The sequence below is a fragment of the Theropithecus gelada genome, chromosome 13, assembly GCF_003255815.1.
Source record: "Theropithecus gelada isolate Dixy chromosome 13, Tgel_1.0, whole genome shotgun sequence".
Lineage (NCBI taxonomy): Eukaryota > Metazoa > Chordata > Mammalia > Primates > Cercopithecidae > Theropithecus > Theropithecus gelada.
In genome coordinates, this window is record NC_037681.1 from 74,854,648 (window position 1) to 74,878,512 (window position 23,865).

Below are 23,865 nucleotides of genomic sequence, written 5' to 3' on the forward strand. Positions count from 1 at the left end.
CAGCTGGGGGCAGGGTGACCCAATCATAATGATGACTTAGGAGGAGTCATTAATGGAATATTTAGGATGAATTGAAATGACAGACTAGAGGCTGAAACACTTGTTGGTAGGCACCTGCACTGGGTACATAGGGAGGAGAGAAGACTGCAGGAAATATAATAAGGAAGAGAACTGGCAAAGGGGCACTATAAACTGAAAATATAACAGATTAATGAGAAGTTAAGAAAGATTAATTCATATAAAGGGGAACCAGGGGTGTTTGGGACCACATGTCTGTCCTTTTGAGGTGCCTCTGTGGTAAACAGCCTTTCTTTCTTCTTTTTTTTTTTTTTTAATTTAAGTTCTGGGATACATGTGCAGAACGTGCAGGTTTGTTACATAGGTATACATGTGCCATGATGGTTTGCTTCACCTATCAACCTGTCATCTAGGTTTTAAGCCCCATAGGCATTAGGTATTTGTCCTAATGCTCTCCCTCCCCTTGCCCCTTACCCCTGTGACAGGCCCGGGTGTGTGATGTTCCCCTCCCTGTGTACATGTGTTCTCATTGTTCAGCTCCTACTTATGAGTGAGAACTTGGAGTGTTTGGTTTTCTGTTCCTGTATTAGTTTGCTGAGAATGATGACTTTCAGCTTCATCCATGTCCCTGCAAAGGACATGAACTCATTCCTTTTTATGGCTGTATAGTATTCCATGGTGTATATGTGCTATATTTTTTTTATCCAGTCTATTATTGATGGGCATTTGGGTTGGTTCCAAGTCTTTGCTATTTGCTATTGTAAGTAGTGAAACAGCCTTACTTTCTAACTAACCATCTTGGAGGCACTATAGACTAGTTGATTTCAGTGGTATTACCTTGCTAATGATTTGAAGTTGATATATTATTTCACTCACGTTCACCTTTTTGTTTTTGTATCTCTCTTTAGGGTCCTCTGCCTTATTTCCTGCAATCATGAATATGTTTTGAATACTGCTAGTCACAAATTCCAAAGCTGGCGATTCATTGTTAGTACTTTCAAAACAACTGTCTTAAAATTTTAGATCTAGAAGGGACCTGAGAGGTCATCTGGTCTCTGTCTGTCTCTGTCTCTTTCTGTCTCTCTCTTTCACACACACACACACACACACACACACACACACACACACGAGACAACCAAAGTCCTCTAAGACTTGAGGCAGAGGAAAGTACACTTGAAGGCAATACCACCTGATGCCCCATCCATGTTAAGATTGTTCACAGAGCTGATCTGACCTGATCATTAGTGCCTTAGACTGGAGAGGAGACTGGGTGCCAGGAGAGCAAACCAGTCTTCCTGTGAGTTTCTTCCCTACCCCTGCCCCGCCAAGGGAAAGTCAGTGCGTCTTGGACTCTGGATGAAGGAATCTTCTGGTAGGAAATCCAAGGAATATATGTGTGTGTGTGTGTGTGTGTGTGTGTGTGTGTGTGTGTATAAAATGAATGATTAGTGGCCGTTTTGCAGAGGGTTATCTCTCTAAAAGTCCCAGAAACCCATGTGAGCATGTTGAATCAGAGCTATCCAGCCTGACATGTTGCAGAAAACATACTGCCTTAATCCACCAAAACATACTCATGTGACACTGTGATCTAAAAGTTTAAAGTCTTACATTCAGTTTAAACAACCATCCAGCAATATCAGACCCTGGTCCATTGGCTTAGTGATGCATCATTCTTAATGCTCTTATCTAGGTGCAGCCTCAATTACTGCCTGGTTGGTCAGTCAAGGAGATCAAAGTGTGCTCCACTTGGCCATGCTGTTGTCGGAAAGCACCCAGAGGGCTATGTAGTCTCCGATACAGCATAAGCTGATGCATTTGATTGTTACCTGTGTCCTCTGGGCAAGCATTGATTCATTCCACAAATATTATAAAGTATCTGCTATATGTCAGGCAGAGTGTTGGGAACTGTGGATACAAAGATGAGTAATATAGTCTCTGCCCTCAAGGACTTGAGGAGAGATGGATGGGTAGACACAGAAGAGTATACATAGAGAATGAAGCAAGACATGGAGGATTTGATTCAGAAAACTCTTCAGACTGAATAAAGAATTTTAACCTTTGTACAAACTGAGATCCTTCTGTTTCCCTTGTGAATGCCAAGGTGACCTCCATTCAGATACTATGACTTTTAAAAAATTGCTCATTAGCATGTCTGCATCTCCAGGTGGCTGACACATCTGTCCTTGTGAAATATGCCAAGCACAGGATAAGATATTCTCTGAATATCTGAATATCAGTTCAGGTGCTTGAATTCGATGCCAAGATGGTTAGTCTACCTTGCTACTCACCTTGAAGATTTCCCATAACGATGGAAACTTCCTTCAAGATTCTGTAGCAATTTGGCTTTTGTATCCCCACCTTTTATGCCCCTCACCTCCATTTCCTAGTCTCACATTTGCCACCTCAGTTCGCTGGCAATGCTCATCTCACAAGGCTGACAGATGTAGCTCACAGGCCAGGAGGGCAGCAGGCCCTCTTGATAAAGGACTCTATTTTAAAATTTATTTTAATTTTTCTTTTTGTGTGTGTGAGGTATTTTCCAGTAAAAACCAGAAAACCTGCTGGACAAATTCTGAAAGAGCTGTAATTTTTTTTTTTTTTTTTTTTAATGCTTCAGGCAATTCCATTTGATCTGGCCATCACCAAAGCTACTGGTAATCCGTAGGACCCTTCTTCATTACGGCATCTATCGACCTGTGACCTTTTGCCTCCAGCTCTTACTGAACATAAAAAGGCATCCAATGTATCGCCACTCATTTCCTCAGCAGTCTGCTATATTTAGTTTGTCAAAGTGTTTTTGGCTCTTGATTCAATTATCTAACATGTTCATTATTTCTCCTAGCTCATCAAATGAGAAATTTGATAAGGATCATTTCTATATCATTGTCCAAATAACTGATGACAGCTTTGAACAGGACAGGGCCCAGTAGCACAGTCTAGACAATACCCTCCTCTGTTACATTTATAATCATATCTGAAAAGATATAATGGTGTTAATCTTTTGGACATTGTATTACAAAAAATCTCAAATCCAGAGAAAAGACAGGGAATAGTGTAATACACACATTTAGATTTCACAGTTGTAGTATTTTTCTATATTTGTATCACAAATATTATATAGATGCAGTTTTTTTTTCTGATTTGGATAAACTTGCTGTAAGAAACATTTGGGGGAGGAACTATTGAGGCATTTGAATATGACCTGGGTATGAAAGAACATTAAGGAATTAGTATTACATTTGTTATGTGTTATATCATCATGGTTATGTAGGAAAATGTCTTTATTTTTTATAGCTGTATACTGAAGTATTTGGGTGAAATGTTATGACATCCATAATTTTATTTAAATACTTTGGGCTTTCATAAACAATAATCCAGTGGGAAGAGAGTTATGTAGGAGATACCTAAACAGGTTCAGAGAGAATGGCTAATTGTTTATCAGTCTGTGATGGAATTGTTTTGAGTCTGGAATATTTTGATAAGTTCTAAATAATAAGCCAATTTAAAAAAATTACCACATAATATGAAAGATAGAAATCTTCATCCTGTTCTTGGACTCCGTGCCACCCCAGAGCCTCATTCCATCCCATTTCCCCATCCCAATTATTACTGTAGTTTTTTATAAAAATTGTTTCTATATTTTGATGTACATTTCTCCAAACTGTTCTGTCAAAATACTCATTTTTCTATTGTCTTCAGACAAAACCATGGTATCAAATCTGCCATATCCAGGCCAGGCACAGCGGCTCACGCCTGTAATCCCAGCACTTTGGAAGGTTGAGGTGAGCATATCACCTGAGGTCAGGAGTTCAAGACCAGCCTGGCTAACATGGTGAAATCCCATCTCTATTGGGGAAAAAAAAAAAAAAAAAAAATTCAGCCAGGCATGGTGGGACGCGCCTGTAATCCCAGCTACTCGGGAGGCTGAGTCAGGAGAATCGCTTGAACCGGGAGGCAGAAGTTGTAGTGAGCTGAGATCACACCACTGCAGTACAGCCTGGGCCACAGAAGGAGACTCCGTCTCAAAACAAAATAAAATAAAATGGAATTAAATAAAATAATCTGCTATATCCAAATGTCCAATAAAGGAAAAAAGCCACATGAATGGTGAGTTAGAAACCATAAAAAGTAATTAGATATTACCAAGAGAAGTGTTATTAATATAATTCCAGATGCATTACTGGGATAATATTTAGACAGGTATAGTAGAGCCATTATTGTTATATATCAGCTGAGTTATTTTAAAATAGATATAATAGTAGTCATTTAATTAAAGAAAGCCAATGAATTTTAAAAAGAGAGCAGTGAAAATGAATATACAGTATCTCTCGGGAAAATGTAAAATGGATGATAAAACAGGAGCACTGTAGAGGGTGTATTATAGATAACACATTAATTATAATTGTATTAGAAATAGAATTTTAAGTATTGCCATTTCCTGGATAGCTGAGGATGACAAAGTCAAAATTTTTAGTCCATGCTTTCACTTAAATGGCCTATAAAATAGACAATTGAGGTGAAACACTGGTAAGATGAGCCAAAGCTTTATTTTTGGCATCATTTTCCTTTAAACCTGTTGGGATTTGTAAAGCTTGGTTTTGCTGCCCAAAGAGCCGATCAGGAGTGTTAAAGAAGAAATTTTCTGCCTAAATAATTTAGAATGCTATTCTTTCTAAAGTACGTTATACATATCGCTTCCTTTTCCCCCCCACAGGATGGAAGCTATTTAGCAGAGGTCGCCCTTTTTCTGATGACTCCAGTAGATGATTTGAGCAGTGAATCTTCCAGGGCTAATTAGCATGTGTAGTGCCATTGGAGTTGCAGGCTTGCGTTCTTGGGTCCTGGCGTGTTGTTTCTCTTTCTTAGGTCTGATTTTGATTTGTTTCTTTCATGCTTGGAATCCACCCATGAGAGCCTCCCTATCCCCCTTTGGCTTCAATTTCAAATCTATGGATGTTACTGAAATAAATACACACATTCTCACCTTCATTTGGATCCTACATCAAACTATGTGATAAACAATCCTCAGCCTCTGGAATTTTTTTTTTTTAAGAGAGAGGAGGTCTTGCTATGTTGGCCAGGCTGGCCTCATGCAACCCTCCCACCTTGGATTCCCAAAGTGCTGGGATTACAGGCATGATCCACTTCGCCTGGCCAACCTCTAGGAATTTGATGTAAGTCTAGCTACTACTTACCAGCCGTATCCATGTACTCTAGACAACATTTTCTGACAAACACCGCACAGGAAAGGCCCATGAAATTTATGTGTGTTTTTTTTTTTTCCCCTAGAGAAAAATACTGCCTTCTATAAGTTAATTTTATTTTTAAATAATTCTAATAATTAATGAAATAATACCTGCATATTAAGAGTCAAACAGTGCTAAAAATATTTAAAAACCAGCACCTCCTGCCTCTTTAACCCATCCCATCCCACTCTTCAACAGTAGTTTTAGTGATTTTTTTGAGTATTCCTCCTAATTTCAAAATTACTGGTATCTCTTATATCATTAACTTTAGATATTATCTAGTGACTTTTTACTGTGATAGACAAATCTATTGATGTCCTATTATGGTAGATGAAGATGTGACTCTTACACTACTCTTTCCTTCCCTCATTTTCCCCATTATGCTTTTATGTGACTTTTGGTTAATGCATCAGCAGTCAGTTTTTATATTTTTAGAACTATGTAAGTTGTGTCCTAAGGTGCCCTCCAGGAGGAATCTGGCTCCAGTTGTTCATTTCTTCTTTTTATTTTGAGACAGACTCTCACTGTCGCCCAGGCTGGTGTGCAGTGGCGCTTTATTGGCTCACTGCAAACTCCACCTCTTGAGTTGAAACGATTCTCCTGCCTCAGCCTCTTGAGTAGCTGAGATTACAGGTGTGTGTCACCATGCCCGGCTAATTTTTGTATTAGTAGTAGAGGTGGGATTTCACCATGTTGGCCAGGCTGGTCTCAAACTGCCAGCCTCAAGCCATCTGCCCACCTCTGCCTCCCAAAGTTCTTGGATTACAGGTATGAGCTACCATGCCTGACCAGTTCATTTCTTCTTTTAGCATTCAGTGATACTTAGTGATACTTGGTTGCCAATTCTAGGTGATAGGAAAAAAGCTTTACTTCCAAATCCTGTTACAAAAATTTTTGTTTAAATAGTTTTTTTGTTTTGTTTTTTTTTAAATCACAGAATAGACACAATCTCTTAGGCGGTTGGAAGCATATTCATTTCTCCAGCTAGATGGGAAACTCTTGTGGGCAGGGATTGTAATATGACTTCATAAAGAATAGGGATTTTTAAAAGGAAAGGTTAGGATTTGGATAGGCAAAAGGAAGGAGGATATGCTTTATACTTTCGGTCTCTGGACCTTAATATCTGAAGGCCTGGAACTCCTGTAATGAAGTAGTTACGCAGTCAAAGGTGGGAGGAGGGTCTCTTAGCATCTGATTTTACTGCCCTGCAGACCTCGCTGCAGGTCTCAGTCATTCTCCACTGCCTGACACAATCACCTCCTCACTGCCCCTGTGAGGTGCAGCGCCATCCAAGTCCGTCACAGGGAAATGCCAGGGCTCACTTTGTTTATTTACTGGAGTGGCTGGTTGTACTGGGAGGCTATCAAGACTATCGGGAGGGCTGGGCATTTCATACTCTTTGGGCTGCCTTCTGTGTGTATGTGACAGATCCTGGGCTGGGACCTCTGAGCCAGAGCTCCTCTCAAGGTTAACCTTGTACCTCGCCCTCCCCATATGTGATCAGCAGGGGAGAGGCTGGAGTGCTTGAGCCAGAGTGCACATTCCCAAAGGTTCATGCTGGCCTTCCTTCGTGTCTGCTGTCCAGCCCCAAATATGACCATTTTAATCTCATAAAACTACTCAGAAGGGCTTCAGACATAAAGAAATACAGTCCACAGGTTTCCTCCCCATACCGAAGATACCAAATGGAATATGGGAATGTTATCAGGGGACAAGCTGTTACCCATCTACTAAGAGCTTTAGTTCCTGATGGCCAAGTGTACATCTTCTCTATTAAGCAAATTTATCTGCCAAAAAGCTATGTTATGCCAAAAAGTTAAGTCCACAAATTTAGGAGACTATCTTGTGTCATTTGTGGTTGTCTAAGAATCACAATGTGGTGTTGGTTGCTAAATATATTATTAACCTGTTTGAGAGCAGCTCTGTTGTTTTCTTTGCTCATGAAGGTCAATTTTCACTAGTAGAAGCATTTAACTGGAGGAACTTAGTTTTTTTCCTGTAAGAGCTTTTTTCACCCCTTTCATTAGTAATTCTAAAAAATTTTGAACTGGAAATTTTAATAATAGAGTAAGTAAATCTAAGCTTCTTTGGAAGTTGTACTTGTCAGTTCTATTTTTTGGTTTCTTAGGAAACAAGTTAAAAACGGCTTTTTAGTTCTTAATACCTTTCTAATTACAGTTCTTTCTCCTCTCTAAGGGGCTTTTCTTTAAAAAGGTGCAGTTTTCTTTCCCTGTACTAATTGGAATGTTGGTTTTAAAAATTGATATTCTTGGGTTGGGTGTGGCGATTCACACCTGTAATCCTACCACTTTGGGAGGTTGAGGGAGGAGGATCACTTGAGCCCAGGAGTTCAAGATCAGCCTAGTCACCATAGGGAGACCCCATCTCTACAAAAATAAAAAATACAATTACCCAAGGATGGTGGGATGTGTCTGTAGTCCCAGCTACTCAGGAGGCTGAGACAGGAAGGATCCCTTGAACCCAGGAGTTTGAGGCTGCAGTGAGCTATGATTGTACCACTGCACTTCAGCCTGGGTAACAGAGTGAGACCCTTTCTCTAGAAAAATAAAAATTATATTCCCTCTAACCATGGCCATTAAAAAAATATGTATATAAATATACACATGTGTGTGTGTGTGTGTGTGTATATATATATATGTATTTGCTTGCTAAGAGACAAAAGTCAGTTACTTGAGGCAAAGCTTTTAAAATTAAAGATGTTTCATATGATCATGTGCTTTGTTTATGAACACTGTACCAACTGAAGTGTTGGCCTTGGTTGAATTTCCTCCTTTTCCCTGATTCATCAAAATTGATGAAATGTCAATCATGCTGACTGATTTTTCACAGCAATGTGTGTAACCTATGACAGTGAAGGGTGTGGAGACTAATTTAGCTTCCACATCTGGAGTGGGAGCAGTATGTAGATGAGTAGAATAAATTGAACTTTACTAATCTCTTTTTTCTTGTATTTAATAAGTTCTCGGGTACATGTGCACAATATGCAGGTTTGTTACATAGGTATACATGTGCCATGTTGGTTTGCTGCACCCATCAATTTGTCATTTACATTAGGTATTTCTCCTAGTGCTATCCTTCCCCCAGCCCCCCACCCACTAACAGGCCCCAGTGTGCGATGTTCCCTGCCCTGTGTCCATGTGTTCTTGCTGTTCAATTCCCACCTATGAGTGAGAACATGCGGTGTTCGGTTTTCTGTCCTTGTGATAGTTTGCTGGGAATAATGGTTTCCAGTTTCATCTATGTCCCTGCAAAGGACAGGAATGCATCCTTTTTTATGGCTGCATAGTATTCCATGGTGTATATGTGCCACATTTTCTTAATCCAGTCTATCATTGATGGATATTTGGGTTGGTTCCAAGTCTTTGCTATTGTGAATAGTGCTGCAGTAAACATACGTGTGCATGTGTCTTTATGGTAGCATGTTTTATAATCCTTTGGGTATATACCCAGTAATGGGATAGCTGGGTCAAATGGTATTTCTACTTCTAGGTCCTTGAGGAGCTGCCACACTGTCTTCCACAATGATTGAACTAATTTACACTCCCAACAACAATGTAAAAGTGTTCCTATTTCTCCACATCCTCTCCAGCACCTGTTGTTTCCTGACTTTTTAATGATTGCCATTCTAACTGGTTGTGAGATGGTATCTCATTGTGGTTTTGATTTGCGTTTCTGTGATGACCAGTGATGATCATTTTTTCATGTATCTGTTGGCTGCATAAATGTCTTCTTTTGAGAAGTGTCTGTTTATATCCTTCACCCACTTTTTGATGGGGTTGTTTGTTTTTTTCTTGTAAATTTGTTTAAGTTATTTGTAGATTCCGGATATTGGCCCTTTGTCAGATGGGTAGATTGCAAAAATTTTCTCCCATTCTGTAGGTTGCCTGTTCACTCTGATGGTAGTTTCTTTTGCTGTGTAGAAGCTCTTTAGTTTAATTAGATCCCATTTGTCTATTTTGGCTTTTGTTGCCATTGCTTTTGGTGTTTTAAGTCAAGTGTTTGCCCATGCCTATGTCCTGAATGGTATTGCCTAGGTTTTCTTCTAGGGTTTTTATCGTTTTAGGTCTAACATTTAAATCTTTAATCCATCTTAAATTAATTTTTGTATAAGGTGTAAGGAAGGGATCCAGTTTCAGCTTTCTACCTATGGCTAGCCAGTTTTCCCAGCATCATTTATTAAATAGGGAATTCTTTCCCCATTTCTTGTTTTTGTCAGGTTTGTCAAAGATCAGATGGTTGTAGATGTGTTATTTCTGAGGACTCTGTTCTGTTCCATTGGTCTATATCTCTGTTTTGGTACCAGTACCATGCTGTTTTGGTTACTGTAGCCTTGTAGTATAGCTTGAAGTCAGGTAGCATGATGCCTCCAGCTTTGTTCTTTTTGCTTAGGATTGTCTTGGCAATGCAGGCTCTTTTTTGGTTCCATATGAACTTTAAAGTAGTTTTTTCCAATACTTTGAAGAAAGTCATTGGTAGCTTGATGAAGATGACATTGAATCTATAAATTACCTTGGGCAATATGGTCATTTTCACAATATTGATTCTTCCTATCCATGAGCATGGAATGTTCTTCCATTTGTTTGTGTCCTCTTCCATTTTGTTGAGCAGTAGTTTGTAGTTCTCCTTGAAGAGGTCCTTCACATCCTTTGTAAGTTGGATTCCTAGGTATTTTATTCTCTTTGTAGTAATTGCGAATGGGAGTTGACTCATGATTTGGCTGTTTGTCTGTTACTGGTGTATAAGAATGCTTGTGATTTTTGCACATTGATTTTGTATCCTAAGACTTTGCTGAAGTTGCTTATCAGCTTAAGGAGATTTTGGGCTGAGATGATGGGGTTTTCTAAATATACAATCATGTCATCTGCAAACAGGGACAGTTTGATTTCCTCTTTTCCTAATTGGATACCTTTTATTTCTTTCTCTTGCCTGATTGCCCTGGCCAGAACTTCCGCCACTATGTTGAATAGGAGTGGTGAGAGTGGGCATCCCTGTCTTGTGCTGATTTTCAAAGGGAGTGCTTCCAGTTTTCGCCCATTCAGTATGATATTGGCTGTGGGTTTGTTATAAATAGCTCTTATTATTTTGAGATACGTTCCATCAATACCTAGTTTATTGAAAGTTTTTAGCTTGAAGGGCTGTTGAATTTTGTCAAAGGCCTTTTCTGCATCTATTGAGATAATCATGTGGTTTTTGTCTTTGGTTCCGTTTATGTGATGGATTACGTTTATTGATTTGCATATGTTGAACTAGCCTTGCATCCCAGGGATGAAGCCGACTTGATTGTGGTGGATAAGGTTTTTGATGTGCTGCTGGATTTGGTTTGCCAGTATTTTATTGAGGATTTTTGCATCGATGTTCATCAGGGATATTGGTCTAAAATTCTCATTTTTTGTTGTGTCTCTGCCAGGCTTTGGTATCAGAATTATGCTGGCCTCATAAAATGAGTTAGGGAGGATTCCCTCTTTTTCTATTGATTGGAATAGTTTCAGAAGGAACGGTACCAGCTCCTCTTTGAATTCTGGTCGAATTCGGCTGTGAATCCGTCTGGTCCTGGACTTTTTTTGGTTGGTAGGCTATTAATTATTGCCTCAATTTCAGAGCCTGTTACCGATCTATTCAGGGATTCAACTTCTTCCTGGTTTAGTCTTGGGAGGGTGTATGTGTCCAGGAATTTATCTATTTCTTCTAGATTTTCTAGTTTATTTGCATAGAAGTGTTTGTAGTATTCTCTGATGGTAGTTTGTATTTCTGTGGGATCGGTGATGATATCCCCTTTATCCTTTTTTATTGCATCTGTTTGATTCTTCTCTTTTTTTTTCTTTATTTGTCTTGCTAGCAGTCTATCAATTTTGTTGATCTTTTCAAAAAAACCAGCTCCTGGATTCATTGATGTTTGAAGGCTTTTTTGTGTCTCTATCTCCTTTGGTTCTGCTCTAATCTTAGTTATTTCTTGCCTTCTGGTAGTTTTTGAGTTTGTTTGCTCTTGCTTGTCTAGTTCTTTCAACTGTGATGTTAAGATGTCAATTTTAGATCTCTCCTGCTTTCTCTTGTGGGCATTTAGTGCTATAAATTTCCCTCTATGCACTGCTTTAAATGTGTCCCAGAGATTCTGGTACATTGTGTCTTTGTTCTCATTGGTTTCAAAGAACTTCTTTATTTCTGCCTTCATTTCATTATGTACCCAGTAGTCATTCAGGGGCAGGTTGTTCAGTTTCCATATAGTTGAGTGGTGTTGAGTGAGTTTCTTAATCCTGAGTTCTAGTTTGATTGCACTGTGGTCTGAGAGACAGTTTGTTATAATTTCTGTTCTTTTACATTTGCTGAGGAGTGCTTTACTTCCAACTATGTGGTCAGTTTTGGAATAAGTGTGATGTAGTGCTGAGAAGAATGTATATTCTGTTGATTTGGGGTGGAGAGTTCTGTAGATGTCTGTTAGGTCCACTTGGTGCAGAGCTGAGTTCAATTCCTGGATATCCTTGTTAACTTGCTGTCTCGTTGATCTATCTAATGTTGACAGTGGTGTGTTAAAGTCTACCATTATTATTGTGTGGGAGTCTAAGTCTCTTTGTAGGTCTCTAAGGACTTGCTTTATGAATCTGGGTGCTCCTGTATTGGGTGCATATATATTTAGGATAGTTAGCTCTTCCTGTTGAATTGATCCCTTTACCATTATGTAATGGCCTTCTTTGTGTCTTTTGATCTTTGATGGCTTAAAGTCTGTTTTATCAGAGAATGGGATTGCAACCCCTGCTTTTTTTTTGCTTTCCATTTGCTTGGTAGATCTTCCTCCATCCCTTTGTTTTGAGCCTATGTGTGTCTCTGCATGTGAGATGGCTATCCTGAATACAGCACACTTGTGGGTCTTGACCCTTTATCCAATTTGCCAGTCTGTGTCTTTTAATTGGCGCATTTAGACCATTTACATTTAATGTTAATATCGTTATATGTGAATTTGATCTTGTTATTATGATGTTAGCTAGTTCATAGCATTGATGGTTTCTACAATTTGGCTTGTTTCTACAGTGGCTGGTACCAGTTGTTCCTTTCCATGTTTAGTGCTTCCTTCAGGAGCTCTTGTAGGGCAGGCCTGGTGATGACAAAATCTCTCAGTAAAGGATTTTATTTCTCCTTTACTTATGAAGCTTAGTTTGGCTGGATATGAAATTCTGGGTTGAGAATTCTTTTCTTTAAGAATGTTGAATGTTGGCCACCAATCTCTTCTGGCTTGTAGTGTTTCTGCCAAGAGATCTGCTGTTAGTCTGATGGGCTTCCCTTTGTGGGTAACCTGACCTTTCTCTCTGGCTGCCCTTAACATTTTTTCTTTATTTCAACCTTGGTGAATCTGATAATTAGGTGTCTTGGGGTTGCTCTTCTCAAGAAGTATCTTTGTGGTTTTCTCTGTGTTTCCTGAATTTGAATATTGGCCTGCCTTGCTAGGTTTGGGGAGTTCTCCTGGTTAATATCCTGAAGAGTGTTTTCCAGCTTGGTTCCATTCTCCCCGTCACTTTCAGGTACACCAATAAAATGTAGATTTGGTCTTTTCACATAGTCTCACATTTCTTGGAGGCTTTGTTTCTTTTTACTCTTTTTTCTCTAATCTTGTCTCCTTGCTTTATTTCATTAATTTGATCTTAAATCACGATAGCCTTTCTTCCTCTTGATTGAATTGGCTATTGAAACTTGTGCATGCATCATGTAGTTCTCGTGCCATGGTTTTCAGCCCCATCAGGTCATTTAAGGTCTTCTCTACACTGTTTATTCTAGTTAGCCATTTGTCTAACCTTTTCCCCAGGTTTTTAGCTTCCTTGTGATGGGTTAGATCATACTCCTTTAGCTCGAAGAAGTTTGTTATTACCAACCTTCTGAAGCCTACTTCTGTCAAATTGTCAAAGTCATTGTCTGTCCAGCTTTGTTCCATTGCTGGCGAGGAAGCGCGATCCTTTGGAGGAGAAGAGACGCTCTGGTTTTTAGAATTTTCAGCTTTTCTCCTCTAGTTTCTTCCCATCTTTGTGGTTTTATCTACCTTTGGTCTTTAATGTTGGTGACCTACAGATGGGGTTTTGGTGTGGATGTCCTTTTTGTTGATGTTGATGCTATTCCTTTCTGCTTGTTAGTTTTCCTTCTAACAGTCAGATCCCTCAGCTGCAGGTCTGTTGGAGTTTGCTGGAGATCCACTACAGACCCTGTTTGCCTGGGTATCACCAGTGGAGGCTGCAAAACAGCAAATGTTGCTGCCTGGTCCTTCCTCTGAAGGGGCACCTGCCTGTATGAGGTGTCTGTTGGCCCCTACTGGGAGGTGTCTCCTAGTTAGGCTACATGGGGGTCAGGGACCCACTTGGGGAGGCAGTCTATTCTCAGAGCTCAAACACAGTGCTGGGAGAACCACTGCTTTTTTCAGAGCTGTCAGACAGGAACGTTTGAGTCTGCAGAAGTTTCTGCTGCCTTTTGTTCAGCTATGCCCTGCCCACAAAGGTAGGCTCTGTGGAGGCAGTAGGCCTTGCTGAGCTGCAGTGGACTCCGCCCAGTTTGAGCTTCCCGGCCACTTTGTTTACCTACTGAAGCCTCAGCAATGGTGGACGCCCCTCCCTGTGCCAGGCTGCAGCCTCACAGGTTGATCTCAGACTGCTACACTAGCAGTGAGTATGGCTCCGTGGGTGTGGGACCTGCGAAACCAGGCATGGGAGATAATCCCCTGGTCTGCTGGTTGCTAAGACCATGAGAAAAGCACGGTATTTGGGCAGGAGTGTCCCATTTTTCCAGTTACAGTCTGTCACAGCTTCTCGTGGCTAGGAAAGGGAAATCCCCCTATCCCTTGCACTTCCCAGGTGAGGCAACTCCCTGCCCTGCTGTGGCTCACCCTCTATGGGCTGTCCAACCATTCCTAATGAGATGAACCAGGTACCTCAGCTGGAAATGCAGAAATCATCCGTCTTCTGTGTTGATTATGCTGGGAGCTGCAGACAGGAGCTTTGGCCATCTTGGAACGGACCTCACTAATCTCTTAGCTCCCTCCTATGCCAAGAGCATAGCTCATGGACCTTGCATTGTGCAAGGGTTACATGTTACCAAACTGATTTCCACTCAGTTACATCTTTTCTCAGATACTTTAAAGAGGAAAAGTGGGGAGATAGAGAGAAATTTTGCAGATTAATTGCTACTTCTTCTAGGGTATGAACTGAGAGAAATGGTGCAATCTCTCAGCCTCTTCCCTTCTGATGCTGTGTCATTTACACTGACCAAGTGGTTATTAATAACTCTTCCATGGCTTTTGCCAAGTTCCAGAAAGATTTGTTCCTGTGTCTGACAATCTATAGAGGAATGAAGAGTAAGCATATTCTTCTGTCAGTTACCCCATTTCCCACCTTCTTGCTTCCCTATACTCTAAGCTTCAGGAGTTCCCTGAGGGACTTCATCTGGAACATTTTACCTATCTTTACATGATAGCCTCCTTCTCATCATTCAGGTCTTAGCTGAAATATCACATCCCTAGAAAGGACATTGCTGGTGTCCCTATCACTTCATTCTTATTTTCACCATAGCACTTACTGTTGTTGGATATTTTCACATCTATTTGTTTATCATCTGCCTCCCGCAGGATTCTAAGCCCCATGAGAATTGAGCCTATATGCTGGCTTGTTCAGTGGTATATCGCCATCATCAAGAAAAGGGCCAGCAGACTTTTTTCTATGTGAGGGATCAGATAGCAAATAGTTCAGGTTTCAGGGGCCAAACATTCTCTGTTGCAACCTCAGCTCTGCCACTATAGCACCAATGCAGCCAAAGACCTATGTAAACAAATGGATGAAACTGTGTCCCAAAAAAACCTTATTAATGGATGCTGAAATATGAATTTCACATAATTTTCCCATGTCGTGAATATTATTATTTTCTAATCATTTAAATATGTGAAAACCATTCTTAGCTTGTGGGTTATAGAAAAGATGAAAGGCAGATTTAGTCTGTGGGTTGTAGGCTATTGACCCTGTTGAAGAACATCAATTTTCTGGCACTTACTGCAAGTTTATTATAATGAACGAATTGATAGAGTGAAAGGTAGGAATTTTACCATGAAGAAATTAATGTATTTATTCCCAAGAGTGGAATAGTAAAATATTCCCCTAAACTAATTCTGAATAAATGGATTATTCTGGAAAGATAAGAATCATATCTTCTCTTTTGATATCCCCCGAATTTGGCCTGGTTAGCAGAGTGTGTGTGTTGCAAATTGAGACTAAACCAATTTGGCATGCATAACTCAGGTTCTTTTTGAGGAGTAAGAATAACTATCAAGGTTTGAGGGAGTGTGTTTAGCTACTCTCTCACAAACCAGCTACCAGGTAATAATAAAAACAAGATTCAGGCAAAACTCAGTCACACATACAAGCTTTATTTTTTGTATTTAAAAAAAAAACAAAACTGTTAGTGCCTGTAATCCCAGCACTTTGGGAGACCAAGTTGGGTGGATCACGAGGTCAGGAGATCGAGATCATCCTGGCTAACACGATGAAACCCTGTCTCTACTAAAAAAATACAAAAAACTAGCCAGGCGAGGTGGCGGGCACCTGTAGTCCCAGCTACTCGGGAGGCTGAGGCAGGAGAATGGCACGAACCCAGGAGGTGGAGCTTGCAGTGAGCTGAGATCCGGCCACTGCACTCCAGCCTGGGCGACAGAGCAAGACTCCGTCTCAAAAAAAGCAAAAACAAAAACAAACCTGTTAGTTTCAGGGATACATTGGCGGGGGGAGGGTGGTTCTAGAGATAAATTGCATATCGTGGGGGTTTGGTGTACATAAGATTTTGTCACCCAGGTAATAAACATAGTACCCAATAGGTAGTTTATTGATCCTCACCTTCCTCCCACTTTGCATCTTCAAGTAGGCCCCAGTGTCTGTTGTTCCTTTCTTTGTGTCCATGTGTCCTCAATGTTTAGCTCCCACTTACAAGTGAGGACATGAAGGGTTTGGTTTTCTGTTCCTGCGTTAGTTTGTTTAGGAAAATGGCTTCCAACTCCATCCATGTTGCTGCAGAGGACTTTATCTCATTCTTTTTTATGGCTTTGTATTCCCTGGTATATATGTACCACATTTACTTTATCCAGTCTACCGTGGATAGGCATTTAGGCTGATTCCATGTCTTTGTTATTGTGAATGGTGCTGCAATGAACATACATCTTTATGTGTCTTTGTGTTAGAAAGATTGATATTCCTTTGGGTATGTACCCAATAATGGGATTGCTGGATCAAATGGTAGTTCTATGTAAGTTATTTGAGAAATCTCCAAACTGCTTTCCACAGTGGCCGAACTAATTTACACTCCCACCAGCAGTATATAAGGATTCCCTTTTCTCTGTAACCTCACCATCATCTGTTATTTTTTGACTTTTTAATAGTCATTCTGAGTGGTATGAGGTGGTATCTCATTGTGGTTTTGATTTGCATTTCTTTTTATTTATTTATTTATTTTTTGAGACTGAGTCTCGCTCTGTCGCCCAGGCTGCAGTGCGGTGGCGCGATCTCGGCTCACTGCAAGCTCCGCCTGCCGGGTTCAGCCGTTCTCCTGCCTCAGCCTCCTGAGTAGCTGGGACTACAGGTGCCCGCCACCACGCCCAGCTAATTTTCTGTATTTTTAGTAGAGACGGGGTTTCATCGTGTTAGCCAGGATGGTCTCGATCGCCTGACCTCATGATCCGCCCGCCTCAGCCTCCCAAAGTGCTGGATTAAAGGCGTGAGCCACCGCACCGGACGATTTGCATTTCTTTAATGATAAGTGATGTCGAACATTTTTTCATGTGCTTGTTGGGTGTGTATGTGTCTTCTTTTGAGTAGTGTCTGTTCATGTCCTTTGCCTACTTAGAAAAATTTTTAAATAGTTTTTGAGGATACAGGTGGTTTTTGGTTACATGGATAAGTTCTTCAGTGGTGATTTCTGAGATTTTGGTGCACATATCACTTGAGGAGTATACACTGTGCCCAATATGTAGTCTTTTATTCCCTACCCCGCTCCAGGGCTTCCCCCCGAGTCCCCAAAGCCCATTATATAATTCTTATGCCTTTGCATCCTCATAGCTTAGCTCTTCCTTATAAATGAGAACATACAGTATTTGGTTTTCCATTCTTGAGTTACTTCATTTACAATAATGGTCTCCAGCACCGTCCAAGTTGCTGTGAAGGCCATTATTTCATTTCATGGCTGAGTAGTATTCCATGGTGTATCTATACCACATTTTCTTTATCCACTCACTGGTTGATGAACTTTGCCCACTTTTTAATGGCATCAGTAAATAATAATTTAAATTCCTTATAGATTCTGGATGTTAGACTTTTGTGAGATGGTTTGAAAATAGTTTCTCCCATTCTGTGAACTGTTTACTCTGTTGATAGTTTCTTTTGCTGTGTGGAAGCACTTCAGTTTAATTAGGTCCTATTTGTCAATTTTTGGTTGGGTTGCAGTTGCTTTTGGCGTTTTTGTCATAACATCTTTGCCAGGGCCTGTATCTCGAATGGCATTTCCTAGGTTTTCTTCAAGGGCTTTTAGAGTTTTAGGTTTCACAAGTAAGTCTTTAATCCATCTTGAGTTGGTTTTTGTGTGTGGTGTAAGGAGGAGGTCCAGTTTCAGTCTTCAGCATATGGTTAGTGAGTTATCTCAGCAACACTTATTGAATAGGGAGTCCTTTCCCCGTTGCTATAAAAACATTTATTAATCGAGCATTGATTAGCAAGTGGCCCAAAGAAGTTCATTCAAACTTTCTCCAGAGCAGTGGAGTCCCAGTGCTCTGGATGTCTTAATTTATTTGTGCTGCTCCAACAAAATACTTGAGATGGAGTAATTTTTAAAGAACAAAAATTAATTTTCTTACAATTCTAGAAACTGGAGAGTCCAAGATCAAGGTGTTGGCAGGTCCAATGTCTGATGAGGGCTGCTTTCTGTTTCCAAGGTATACCTTGTTGCTGCCTCCTCTGGAGGGGAGTGAGTGCTGTGTCCTCACAGGAAGAAGGTAGAAGAGCAAGAGCTCTGAACTCTGCAAGAAGCCTCTTTTATAAGGGCCTTAATTTCACTCGTGAAAGGGGAGCCCTCATGGCTTAATCACATTTTAAAGCCCCCACCTCTTAATGCCATCACATTAGCCATTAGATTTCAACACCTGAATCTGGGAAGGGACACATTCAAACTATAGTATTTATGTTATATGCAAAACTCATTGAAGGTAGACATGACATTCTAGGAGCAAGAAAGATCATCTAGTCAGAACTTCTTTGAAACCAATAGCTGGTTATGGGACCAGTTAAGAGTATGCCCCTTCTGATGTTATCCCTTATGGTACATGTTATAAGCATCTCTGGCTTCTTATACCATGTTAGTGAAAGGATTGGTGAGTGTTTCTAAGTCATTGGAGCTAATCCACTTTTTTTTTTTTTTTTTGAGATGGAGTCTTGCTCTGTCACCCAGCCTGGAGTGCAGTGGTGGGATCTTGGCTCACTGCAACCTCCGTCTCCTGGTTCAGACCATTCTCCTGCCTCAGCCTCCTGAGTAGCTGGGGATACAGGCGCCGACCACCATACTTGGCTAATTTTTTAGTAGAGACAGGGTTTCACCATGTTGGCCAGGCTAGTCTTGAACTCCTAACCTCAAGTGATCTGCCTGTCTTGGCCTCTCAAAGTGCTGGGATTACAGACATGAGCCACTGCGGCCAGTGTAATCCACATATTTTGAATACTTTTAATTTCACTAGTGATAATCCATTTTGAACATTTATTATGCTAATTAATAAGTCAAGAAAAATCTATTTTTGATAAGATAGCATGCCAATTAGCAAAGCAGAAGGATTTGTAGAAGCTGCCTCTGGAATGTGGCTTTTTAAATATAATGTTAGCTGACCCCCGTGGACTATGATTCTTGACAGCAAATTACCTGACCATCTGAGCAGTAAATGTTGAACCAACTGGCAACTACTTAATATCACACTGATTAAACTGCAGTATTACTAGACATTGTAGCAGTAGCCTTTGCCCTGACTTTGGTCCTTACACCATTCTATGGAATGTATACACAAGGGGATAGATCACTCACATCTGCATCCCATTAGGAATTACAAGGAAAAAGAATAGTTTTTTCTAAGCCTGCTGGGAGTATACAGATTAGCAAACAACTGTGTTTTTTGTTTGCTTGTTTGTTTGTCTGTTTGCTTTTGAGACAGAGTCTCGCTCTGTCAGCCAGGCTGGAGTGTAGTGGCACGATCTCAGCTCGCTGCAACCTCTGCCTCCCGGGCTCAGGCAATTCTCCTGCCTCAGCCTCCTGAGTAGCTGGGATTACAGGTGTGTGCCACCATGCCCAGCTAATTTTTGTGTTTTTAGTAGAGATGGGTTTTCACCATGTTGGCCAGGCTGGTCTTGAAATCCTGACCTCAGGTAATCTGCCTGCCTTGGCCTCCCAAAGTGCTGGGATTATAGGCATGAGTCACCGTGCCTGGTCTGTTTTTGCTTTTTTACTGTAAATTTACTGATTGTCAAACTAATACATATTGTGGTAGAAACTGCCAGTTATTTCCCAACGTGCAACTGTTCCCTTCTTTATTTAGTCATAGAAGCCCTGAACTTAAGCTTGTATACATGGTCCCTGCTATGGTCTGAATGTTTATGTGCCTCCAAAATCATATGTTGAAATCTAGTCCCCAATGTGATGGTATTAGGAAGTGGGGCCTTTTGGTAGATGATCAGGTCCCAAGGGCAGAGCTCTCACAAATGGGGTTAGCACCCTTATAATAGGCCTTGGAGGGCTCTCGCACCCCCTTTACCATATGAGGATACATAGAAGGCACTGTCCGTGAGGAACAGGCCTTTATCAGGCACTGAATCTATTGGTGCGTCAATCTTGGTATTCCTGGCTGCAGAATTGTGAGCAATAAGTTTCTGTTGTTTGTAAATTACCCAGTCTAAGGTATTTTGTTTAGTAGCCCAAACCGACTAAGACATCCCCCTAGCATAAGGACCATATTTCTTAGCCTCTTTGAAGCTTGTATGGCCACCAATGAGATGTCAATGAAAATGCATTCAGTGTCTGGGTTATGCCCTTAAAGGGCAAGGGTGTGCCCACCACTGTTTTCTTTCCCCTTTCCTCCTGAAATGTGAAGACAGGAATTGGAGCAGCCATCTTGAACCATGAGATGGAAGCCATACATTGAAGGTGGCAGAGCGACCAGATAGAAGGACCAAGTGTCCCTGGTGGTGGTTGAGCTGTCATGCCAGCTGTGGACTGCTGTCTGAACTTTTGCAGGACAGAGGAATACACTACTTAAGTCTCTGTTGTAACATCTGAATTGTTCTGTATTCTAATATAATACTTGTTTTAGAACACTTGGAACAACAGAAAGTTATTTATGTTAAGGCAGGAAAAATCTTAGGTGTAATTCTATCACCCAGAGTCAGTCATGTATTAACTGACGTCTTAGTGGATGTTGTAGCATGCTTCCCTCAGCCTCATCCCCACCTCTACCTTCACGATGACATGCTCAGTTGCTCAATGCCTGGAGCATTAGCTGCTAATGGGTCTGTCCAGGAATTGACCTTGGCCTCACGGGGGCAGCCTGCATCCAAGAATCTGTTGTTGAGAGGGTACCAAAGTCCAGTCTTCTTGCTTCAGTTTGGACAACTCTGAAGGGCCATCTTAGCTCTAGAACTCGATGTAGAAATGGCCAAGGTCTCTGTTGCAACCGCATTACAGTTCACTTCTCCCTCTGTCAATCCAGCTTCCCTCTCCTCTCACAGGCACTGTTCCCAAGGGTGCTTCACAACAAACCCACATGCAAATCTCAATCTGTGTGCTAGGGAACCTGACCTATGACACATATAGATTTAGAGATTTGGGATTTTAATACTTTGTTTTTCACTAAATATTTTGCTGGTTAGTCTCCATTTGCCTTGCCAGACACATTCCACCGCCTTCCATCCACCTGTGTTCTGGGAGGCTGACCATGATGGGCTACATTAATGAGCTCCTTTGCCCTCTACCTTCCAGTCTAATGCTGCCGTGGAAGGTACTGATAGGAGATCAGATGGTGGGAGGACAGAGACTGGGATATCCCTTGTCACCAGGCTGTGTGTTGGAAGAGGCATCATCCTTCTGCTAAGTCCACAGCTCATGGTGTGAGGTCTTCTCCTAGAGCTACAGGTTTTATTGTGTTTTGCTGGTAGTTACTTCCTCTGGCCCTTTCATGCCTAGGAATGGAAATAAATCCCCAGTGCTGCCAGCCCTGAGGTGCTTCTTCAGCTCTCCCTGGTTTCTTATCCCTGCCCACACCTTTGCAATTCGTCACTCTTCTCAATCACTCTGTTTGAGTATGTCATCACTTTCCTAGCAGGACCAGGACTGATACACAGATGAACTGAAAGCATTTCCCTATTTTATTTATTTATTTTTTTTGAAACAGAGTCTTGCTCTTGTACCCCAGGCTGGAGTGTAGTGGCAGGATCTCGGCTCACTGCAACCTCCGCCTCCCAGGTTCAAGCGATGCTTGTATCTCAGCCTCCCAAGTAGCTGGGACTACAGGCATGCGCCACCATGCCTGGCTAATTTTTTGTAGTTTTAGTAGAGATGGAGTTTCACCATGTTGGCCATGCTGGTCTTGAACTCCCAACCTCAGATGATCTGCCCTCCTCGGCCTCCCAGAGTGCTGGGATTACAGGTATGAGCCACTGCGCCTGGCCTCCTACTTTTTTTTTTTTTTTTTTTTCTTTTTGAGACAGAGTCTCACCCTGTTGCCCCGGCTGGAATGCAGTGGCACCATCTCGGCTCACTGTAACCTCTGCCTCCCAGATTCAAGCAATTCTCCTGCCTTAGCCTCCAGTGTAGTTGGGATTAAAGGTGCGTGCCACCACACCTGGCTATTTTTTATATTTTTGCTAGAGACAGGGTTTCATTATGTTGGCCAGGCTAGTCTTGAGCCTCCTACTTCTTAATGATTCTTCTAAAACATGATTTTTATTGGCCATGTATAATTTCATCATGTAGACTTACAAGGATTTCTTTAATTCCCTATTGTATATGTACACTTTTTATATTGATTTTTATCACAATACATCAAAACATTTATTATGCCATTAAAAACTTCCAATAAACACATTTTTAAATGACGGTTATGGCTAGACCATGAACCTTGAGTTGTTTACTCAGTAGTGGTAAGAGATTTATTCTAATCCACCTGATTTCTTTTGTGCAGTGTTTATAGTGACTAAAGAAATGTATTTTCAAGATGATTGGGCTGGCTATACTGTGTAGCTACCACAGAAGAAAGCAAGGCTGTGCCCCAGTCCCACCACATTAAGATCCCCAGTTCAGGGTCTTCATTAAAACAGCTAAACAAACTGGTGTAAACAGTACTTTAACTTGAATCTAACATCTTTTATGTTTTCTGGGCCAGACTTTGTGTGGATATTGGATAATAGGCTTGGTGGCCCTTTTATATTCCTTGTGTACTTGCAATTCCAGGAAAAATACAAAGCATTTAGTGGGAAGGATTTGAAAGAGAATACAGTTTGATCACCATGTAACTTGAGTAAAAATAGCACCATAATTGAAAACACTAAGAGTAGGGTTTTAAGGAAAGAGAATAAGACTGGAACAAAGTAACCATGAACTTTTCAATTCTGGGCTGCAAGTTCTCTTCATTATTCAGTGACCCTTTGTGAGATCTTGTCTTAGTCCATTCAAGCTACTATAACAAAATACCATAGACTGGGTGACTTGTAAACAACAAAAATTTATTTCTCATGGATCTGGAGGCTGGGATGTCCAAGATCAAGGTGCCGGCAGATTCACCGTCCTGTGGGAGCTTCCTTCCTGGTTCGTAGACAGCTGTCTTCTTGCTGTGTCCTCACATGGTGGAAAGGGTGAGGAAGCTCTCTAGGGTCTATTTGAAAAAAAATGAAGTTTTTTTGAGAAAAAACTCAAAGTGCTTTCTAAATTTCTCTCACTCAACAACAATCAATGCAGACCTGTGACCAAGTGTAAGTGGTGTGAGGGGTGGGTGGGTGGCTGGGGGAGGAGCGTCTCTCCACCACCAAGCAAGCAGTTAGTTTTGTGACAGATACCAACTGGGTATCTGTTAAATTAAATTCTGACACTATCTACTTGGAGATAGCATCTGATGGTTACCGGAAAGCGGTCCTGATCCAGACCCTAAGAGAGGGTTCTTGGAAAGAATTCAGGGCAAGTCCACAGAGTAAAGTGAAAGCAAGCTTATTAGGAAAGGAAAGGAATAAAAGAATGGCTACTGTTGCCCGTTTTTCTTATGATTATTTCCTGATATGCTAAACAAGGGGTGGATTATTCATGCCTCCCCTTTTTACACCATATCGGGTAACTTCCTGATGTTGCCATGGCATTTGTAAACTGTCATGGTGCTGGTGGGAGTGCAGCAATGAGGATGACCAGAGGTCACTCTCATCACCATCTTGGTTTTGGTGCGTTTTGGCCGACTTCTTGACTGCATCCTGTTTTATCAGCGAGGTCTTTATGACCTGTATCTTGTGCTGACCTCCTGTCTCATCCTGTGACTTAGAATGTCTTAACTGTCTGGGAATGCAGC

General features: G+C 41.1%; 1 protein-coding gene and 1 non-coding gene across 4 annotated transcripts in view; one reads left to right on the forward strand and one right to left on the reverse strand.

The window, feature by feature from the left end:
- The window catches only part of ACYP2 (acylphosphatase 2), a 202,443-nt gene that overhangs the window by 50,001 nt on the left and 128,577 nt on the right, over positions 1–23,865 (forward strand). The window lies entirely within an intron of this gene.
- LOC112605450 lies at positions 2,547–2,610 on the reverse strand. The gene has a single exon (XR_003115440.1). It is a non-coding gene; the product is annotated as a U7 small nuclear RNA (small nuclear RNA).